Below are 8,424 nucleotides of genomic sequence, written 5' to 3' on the forward strand. Positions count from 1 at the left end.
TGTACCATGTCAAACTAAGATATGATATGTGTTTTTTTTGGCTTGCAGATTTGATGTATAGCAAAGTATAGTGTAATCCCAAATAATACTGTAAAGGCATGTTAAGGTATTTATGTTATATGAGAATATGATGTGTAGTATCTGCACAACTGGCAATCTTGTTCAAAGAGCTATTTTATTTAAGATATTTCTGGCAACACTGGAGGATTATTGACAATATACTATTAATATTTGTATATTATACTTTTTTAAGCAAAATGGTCCTGGAAATTGAAGAATGTGTTGTAACATGTTATAGTGCAGTATTACAGATAATCATTTATGCAACTGGGGTGGCACAGTGGTTCCGTTTGTTACTGGGGCCCTGAGTTCTGTGTGGAGTTTCTATGTTTCTATGTTTGTGTGAGTTTCCTTCCACAGTTTAGAGACATATTGGTAGGATCATTGGCTTCTGGGAAATTTGGCTCTGTAGTGAATGTGTGTTCGTATCTGCGTGTGCCCAGTGATGGACTGGTGTCCTGCCCAGGGTGTACCCTACCTTGTTGGGTGTGCCCGTTGCTTGCCAGGATAGGTTCTGGCTCCACCAAAACCCTTTATAGGATAAAGCAGTTAGAAAATGGACGGATGGATTTACACAGCTCCTTTTAACAAATGAGAAAATACACCTACCTCCATTTTAATGTCAAATCTCACACATATTTTGAAGTATTTATTACACGTTTACCAATAACATGCTAAAAATTCCATATTTTCTTAATGTGGATGGAAATAAATCCTTAGTTTTAAAAAGAGGGAAAAAAATCAATGTATCTTTGACTGCAGAGGTATGTCTCTATCTCTTTTGCTCAAAGTAATTTTTCTCATCGCAAAGGAAAACTGTTTAGACAAACTGTCTGTGGCAAGCAAATTGAAAATCCATTTGTTGAACAAGTACCTTTCACTTAAAAAAAAATCGAGGCAGGGTAATATGACATGTGTGCTAATGATGTATTTTCCAAAGTGCCATCCGTCTTGGGAAAGGTCAGCCTGCGATGGCAGCGACGTCTCAGGTGATCGAGAGAGAGAAAGAGAGAGGGGGGAAAAATGGTTCTAATCTAAAGTGACAAGCAACTCCTGTGACATCATATAAATGCCATAATTGGGCAGCAGTAAATTGAGCAGGCTGCTTTGATGTGTCAATAAACAAGTTCAAGGTGACATGCTGGATCAATACAGCGCGACAAGAGCCATCCGACAAATTTACTGCAAAGTAATTGGGTGCAAAATGACTCAACTCAACCTTCACGCTGCAGAAAATCAAACAAACAGCAACCCGCAGGCAACAGTTTGTACATGTCAGACGTTCCTTAAGGTGGCATGTGCAGACATAATGGACTCTCTGCAGACAGAGGCCTAAATTGTAGCCTTGCAACAACAAAAAAAAGGGAGAAGAAAGTAAGGGGATTGGTGCAGAAAACACTGGTTTCTTTTTGCTTTTTCTGTATTTTGTTTGTTGTCTCTTTCTCTCAGAATTGCAGCTGTAATCCTTGCTCCGAATGATTTATATTTCAATATATGCAATACAAAATGTGAAAACTGCTTACTATTTTATGTTCTTAGAGTCTTGGTTTAGCTCCCAATTATTTTTGTAACATGAGCAATATTGTGCTTACACATTGGAAAGGTACACACTGTAGGAGCTTATTCAATACTTTGAATGAACAGTCATAAAGCTACTAGAAGTGAACACTGCCCAAATTCCAATCAATTCCAGCCTCTGTAGGCTCAAAAATGGGACACTTGGCCTGTTTTGATTTGGTCGAGGGATTAACAATTGATATACCAATGTCAGAGCCCATATAACAGGGTGTCTTGTTTGTTCCATTTCCTCTTCATCTGCTCTTAAATGAGGATGTCTCTTAAACTTTTTATAAGCCTGCTACTTAATGATCTGAGCTGTTGAACTGCATTTGTTTGTTTTTTTTACGAGACTATAAATACCATAACCACTTTTGTACCTAAAAGGTTTGCAAAGGAATTAATAGCCAACATATTAAAAACAAAACAATCAGGAAAGTCCGTGTCAATTAGGATTTTGAATCATTTTTAGAACAATTTTATTACATTAAATAAAAAAAGGAAATTAGCAATTTTGTTTGTAACTTAAATGTTTAATTTGGTTTGCTTGCCATACCTATCTTGCTCAGAAGTGAGTGTGGTAGAAAAATCGTATGGGTGTGAGAAACACCATGAATCTTTGCCAAAGTGCTTGCTCCCAGTTCCCAAATGCTGCTTAGCCTCTGTCATCTGTGAACACCACCACAAGCTGGAATAGAGAGTTCTATAGCAGCGTGATTAAGTTAGGAGGTGCAGCTAATTGATTTCAGGACATATAATCATTAACCTCCAAACCCACCCCTCCTCTCCAGTGGAGGGGTATTGATTAATTAATGGACAGTCAATTCCCCATTATCTTTAAACTGTTCACAAGCGAGGTATAAACATGACTTTAACCTCACTGTTTCTTTCTATGCTGCTGCTGTAGAGCCTGCTTTTCCAGTCAGTACTTTTTCTGAATACTTTTCTGACAGTAGTAAAACTAGAAGTAGATCTGAAGCAAATGCGGCAATAGATATCTCCTTTCGGTTGGGAGAGGAACTATAAGTCCAACAGCCCGAGGTGGGACTTCAAGGTAAAAAAGGTGCAAAGGCTTTTGACCTGTAGGAGGAATGGCAGCCCAGTATGGGATCTGTCACAGTCTGGGGGACAGAGAGTGACTCTCACAAACAATAGATTTTGTTAATTGTCATTACTTTGGCAACACTATAATAATTGCTCCTGTCAACAAACCTTGTTAAATACGAATTTTGAAAAGAACAAATGCACACGTGGTGGTTCAGCTCACAAAATAAGGACAGGTCTAAGTTCTTTTTGTGGAGTAATTATAGCCCACTCTTTATTTGGGTCTCATATCAAAAAATGTATGTGAAATGGAAGCTGTTTAGGTATGGAGTAGAAATATATAATCCTTCTTATCCTTCATTTAATAATTCTGGGATCTACAGTTGCACTAAGGGTGAAGTGAAAGGTCCCAGGAAGCAATACTCCTCGTGGAGTATTTTTCAAAATAAATTGGTTTGCACAAATTGACCGCTCTTTGATATAAGCTCAACAATGTTAGGACCATGGATCCGTAAAGTCTGTCAGTCTGTAAAATGTGAACCTATCTAAAGAGTGGCTCTTTTTAATATGTTCAGTCATTGTTTTATTTTTATTTTATGAATTTTATTAAGCAGCTGAGCTGATAACAATATCAATGCTGTATGTAGCCTTCTGTATTGCATCCACTGGATTATTTGTACATTACCAGTTTCTACAAGGGTTTTCCTTTTTGTTTTGTTCTTTTCACTAATGAGGGTCAAACCATACAGTAAAAGGGAAACATAGGGAGTAGTTCCCACTTGGTCTCCGGATGAGACACCAGTCAATCTTGAGGCACAATTAATAAAAAGTAACACACCCAACTGTTCGTTCTACTTAGACAATAGAGAAACATGTAGAGAACGTGCAAATTCCAAAAGAAAGACTAGAACTGCACCTAGGAAGCAAGAGCTGTGAGATAGACACTTAATGCTCATTCTTTGACGCATTGTGTCTACATATGCAAACACAAAGCATGGTTTGTAGATAGATTAAAGTCACAGAACACGACTGTGAAACTGAAAAAAAAATGCCTGTACCATAATTGCAACAAGTTCTTGTGTATCCTTAATTTGTACTAAATCTGTACAAAATTGAATTGAGCGATGTAGAAAGATTGGCTTTCTGTGGATGCTGTCCTTTTATTGAACGCTTTCCCTTGAGAATGTGACCACTTCAATGTAGCAAGAGAAAGCCTCATTACCCACATTTCAAAGGTGTTTAAAAAACCCAGAAGAGGCTCAGTATCTCAATATTATCCACTTTGAACCCAAATGTTTTAATGGTGCATTAACAAGTGCAAATCTAAGAAAACTTTGCATTGATTCCTCTTGTATTGAGCTGTGTGCAATGTGGGAGAACATGCTCTCAAAAGTAAATAAAAGATTAGGAGGTGGGGAAGAGGGGGGGGGAGGTGTTAAAACAACATTGTAAATGTATTTTTATCTGGAAAATAAGGGTCCAACCCCCCCCCCCCCACCATCCAAAGACCCCCACCATCATGCTAAAGCATTGAGGTGTGAAATATGATAGAGAGACTTGTCGTTCAATTTGTCCAATATACCTTACAGGTGTACTCCAGGTGCGTATCCCCTCAGCTGCTGAAAAATGAGCTGTGCTGAGAGGACTGACTTTGATGAACCTCACTGGGGCTGCCCTATCATTCTTTTCCATCTGGCTTCTCCAGCTAAGCATGGCCACTCCAACACAAATTTGTCTTATTGAAGGAAGCTGCGCTCTAATACATATCATTCTAATAATTGCCCCCCTCCTTGCCTAGAGTTCACTTAACTCCCTGTTCCATAAAACTATAATTGACAACGCTGTCATCGCCACTTCATATGCTTCTTAAAGCGTATCAATTATTCAGCAGGGATGCACTGTAACTCATTGTGCTCCCTTCACTGATTGAGATAAAAAAAAAATTAAAAATAGGTGCATTAAAACCACTTTGCCAAAAGGTTCTAAAGTTACATTTTAAATACAGCTTAAATGACTCTGGCATATTGGTGGCTTCTCAGCACAGTAGATGCAATGAGCAGCTTGGCTACAGTTCTGGTACACCCATTTAAAAGCAAACAGTTGAAAGTGGATTTAATTATCTACACAACCATTATTATCTATCAGCACACACCTAACTTTAGCCATTTTTACTGTGTATTAATGTCCATCTTACTTTTGCCTGCCTTTTGTCCGGCTTGAGTGCAAATGGACATTTGAGGTGAGAGGGTTTCTAGAATGAAGATACAACTACAGTATATCCAGACAAGAGGGGGTGCTTGTAGGACCAAGAACAAGGAGCATACCCCCTCACAAGGGATTGTGGGTGTATAGAACAAATATCCAGGTCACGCTGATGAACCTGATTCCATTGGTTTCATGAAACACCCGGATAATGTCCTAGAATCCATTAGCTACTAGTAGCCAAAGGAAGCAAGATGGGTTGGGTAGATCCACTTGTTTTTATCCTTTATTGGGATATTTATGAATGTGGACTTTTTACGAGAGCGTAAAAAGCTGATTCACCCACTACATGTGAATGGGAGACCGAAAAGTCAGGCAAGCCCTTTCTCCATTCATTCCTTTAAGCAGAGAGAAAATAAATTTAAAATTTATAAATAAATATGTGACTGGAATTTTAAAAGGAAATCCAGAACATTCATTCACAGTATGTAGCAGAGGAAGATTTATATATTTTGATAAAACAAAATGATGCAGGTGCAACTAAAGACATTATGGGCAAAAGAGTAGCTAAGTACATATTATATTTCACCTTTACTTTCACCTTTGTTTTTCCTGTAAGATGTTAAAGGGAGTACACCTTTTAATGTAAGAATGTAAAAATATCTCCAAGATCACAGATATCCTTGCTCTGTTTGTTTGGGGCTTTATATCCCTTACAATAGACATTAATTTCTATAAAAAACATATTTCTCTTGAGGGAGATATGCAAAGCCCAAATTAGCAGGATCTACTTCAATTTCTTATTTCTTATTAATCATCCCTGAAGCAATGAACAATTAGACAAGGAGCAGAGGTAAAAACTTGAAAGCATTGAGTAACGTGCTTCAAAAAATTTACAGATTTACTAGTTACTATGTATCTTCAATGCAAGACTGAAAGAAAACTGCTTTTATTTGAATCAAAATAAACAAATAACATACCATGCTTGGAATTAGAAACCTGTACTTTTCATTATCATAACAGCTTATCATAAAAATGATGAATAGTAGTCATCAGTGCTGGTCACTGAATGAGCATTATTCCTTGCTACTAAAAACTGCTTATTTCAACTAATGTCCAAGTAAGATAAGCAACTGATATCCCTACTTAGACAAAATGCCATTAAAGGTGCCTCCAGGCTGGCTTAGTTCAACCTTTTAGAGTTCAAATCATGTAAGCTCTGGTACCCATATTGAACGCAAGAAGGATGTGATTAAGATGCTGTGATCTTCAGTGAGGGCTTTAGCTCCGAGACTCCAAATAATCTGGATAAGTAGTGTTTGACCTTGTGCGGAGATTCAGTGGAGATTCATGGCTTTATCGACCAAGCAAGTGAAAGTCTTTGTCTTCTTAACTAATAAATATGGGTTATTATTGCCTAATCGCTCAAAGAAGTGTGTCAGCAGCTATGCAAGGAAGATATTATAATCTGGGTGTTATAAACTCATATTCACAGCTTGTTCTACTTCCCAAAGAAAAGGAGATTTAGGCTTCAGTATTATCAAAGGATCAACTTGCATTTGCTGAAGAAAGCTTACTTTGCAAACCATTTAAGAGGACGTTCCAGAGCAATTACTATATCAAAACTGCGCCTTAAAAATAATTTAATTGATGATTATTTATTCGTTTTGTAACATTCCTAGTCTAGATGAACTTTTTTCAGAAACCATACAAATACTACTACTACTACTACTACTACTACTACTACTACTAATATTAGCCAGAAGTTACAAACTGCAGGATGTAGCATTGACCTATTGTGTTGAAGTACACAATGTACACAATTGCATTGAGGTACACAATGTACAGTACCTAATTCAAAGGCACATGGAGAATTAGAGCAAATAAGGAGTAAAATAGAATAGACTTGTGTTTTAATCTTTATCTTAAACATAGCATTTAGTTATTTTGTAGGATTACATACTGAAGTGCATTATAATTAGGGATAGAGCTGATATTAAAACAAATGTACTGATACTGAGTACTTCTACTGAAAAAGTAATATTTTTAAACTCTATGGTCTTTAAACTGCTTTTGTTGACTGTACAAAAGTGGCCTTAATTGTATCTAATAAAGGCTTTTACTAATATTAAATTGGATGTATTGCATTTGCCCAAAGAAACAATTCACTCTTAATTACCTGCTTTAATCCACACTACTCCAGCTTATTGTAAAATAAAATATTTTTATCGTGTCATTGTGTTCCTTCTTGTCATGTGATACAAGATGAGACAGCATTCCTTAACAAATAGTGACCTCAACCTCAAAAGACACCTGTTCATACTGTATGGCCTGGTGAGGGTTTGACAAGTCAAGAGTTAAAAAAGTGGAAGCTATTCACCGTCATACAACAAATTATATTTTAGGCACATTCCATTCAAAATCACATCAGTTCAATGCATACAGTAGATGTACAGCTTTTGAATTAGTGACATACCTGTAACAACTGTATTTTATCCACCCTTATCTACCAAAATTATCAAAACAATGCAGATTTCTCTTGGTCATATTATTTAATATTGATGGATGTTTCAACAGCTTTTTTACCTTTATTTGGTCTTACGTTTGTGAGGTATGTGGAATTATAAGACAAATGTGAGCTTGTGGGGTGGTTGTGCTGTGCTGTCCTTTTATGTGATGGGGTCAGTTTAAAGTCAGTAGCCTTATTTAAGCTTTTCCTTATAAAGTTTTTTGGGGGTCATTTAGTTCTACATTACACAAATAATAAAGACAATCTTTAACATTGCCTGAATATGTATCAGTTAATATGTGAAACTTGGTTTCTGTATTCATAGATTAGGCATGCAACTGTACCATCTACTGTGACAAAACGAATCCATCAATTTCTCATGGCTGAATTATATTGCCATGAAAAGAAAATGAACTTTAAAAGATATACAGATAACGAATATGACTGCAACTGTTTCTTTAATAAATGGGCCACATTTTGTTATATGACATACAATAGATTTTAACTAATAATTGCAATAAGAAACATTTTCACCTCAATAGTGCATCACTGATGTAAAAAGCATAGGTTTTCATTCTGCCCCCTTGTAAATGTGCTACGCCTTGCAGTTTAACATAGGCTGATGGTATCTTTGTAATTTATCTAATTAAAATTAGTAATTCAAACTAACAAGAAAATAAATAGTGGTATACCTTACTTGTTGTTTGTTACTTTTATTATATTTTATTATATATTTTGGTCTACAGTATACCTCTGCTTTATAGAAAATACAAACAGGTGTCTTCAAGCCTGGTACCAACCTAAACGTGGGTATTCAACATGAAAAGGAGGTGTTGAGAATTTGACACAAAAGGGCGGATTGATGTGTCACTCTGGAAAATGCAGGATGTTGCTCCAAAGGAATCTGTAATGCATCTTCATATGGAAATAAATATATATGGGTATTCATATTTCATGTAAATGTAAAATCTATTTAAGGTTAGGTTTATTTTAAAATAAAGCATATTATAGAGTAGAAAACCCCAGTAATCTCTCTTAATGTCAAAACATTC

The sequence above is a fragment of the Lepisosteus platostomus genome, chromosome 4 (assembly GCF_059453375.1).
Source record: "Lepisosteus platostomus isolate fLepPlt1 chromosome 4, fLepPlt1.hap1, whole genome shotgun sequence".
In the NCBI taxonomy this organism is placed as follows: domain Eukaryota; kingdom Metazoa; phylum Chordata; class Actinopteri; order Semionotiformes; family Lepisosteidae; genus Lepisosteus; species Lepisosteus platostomus.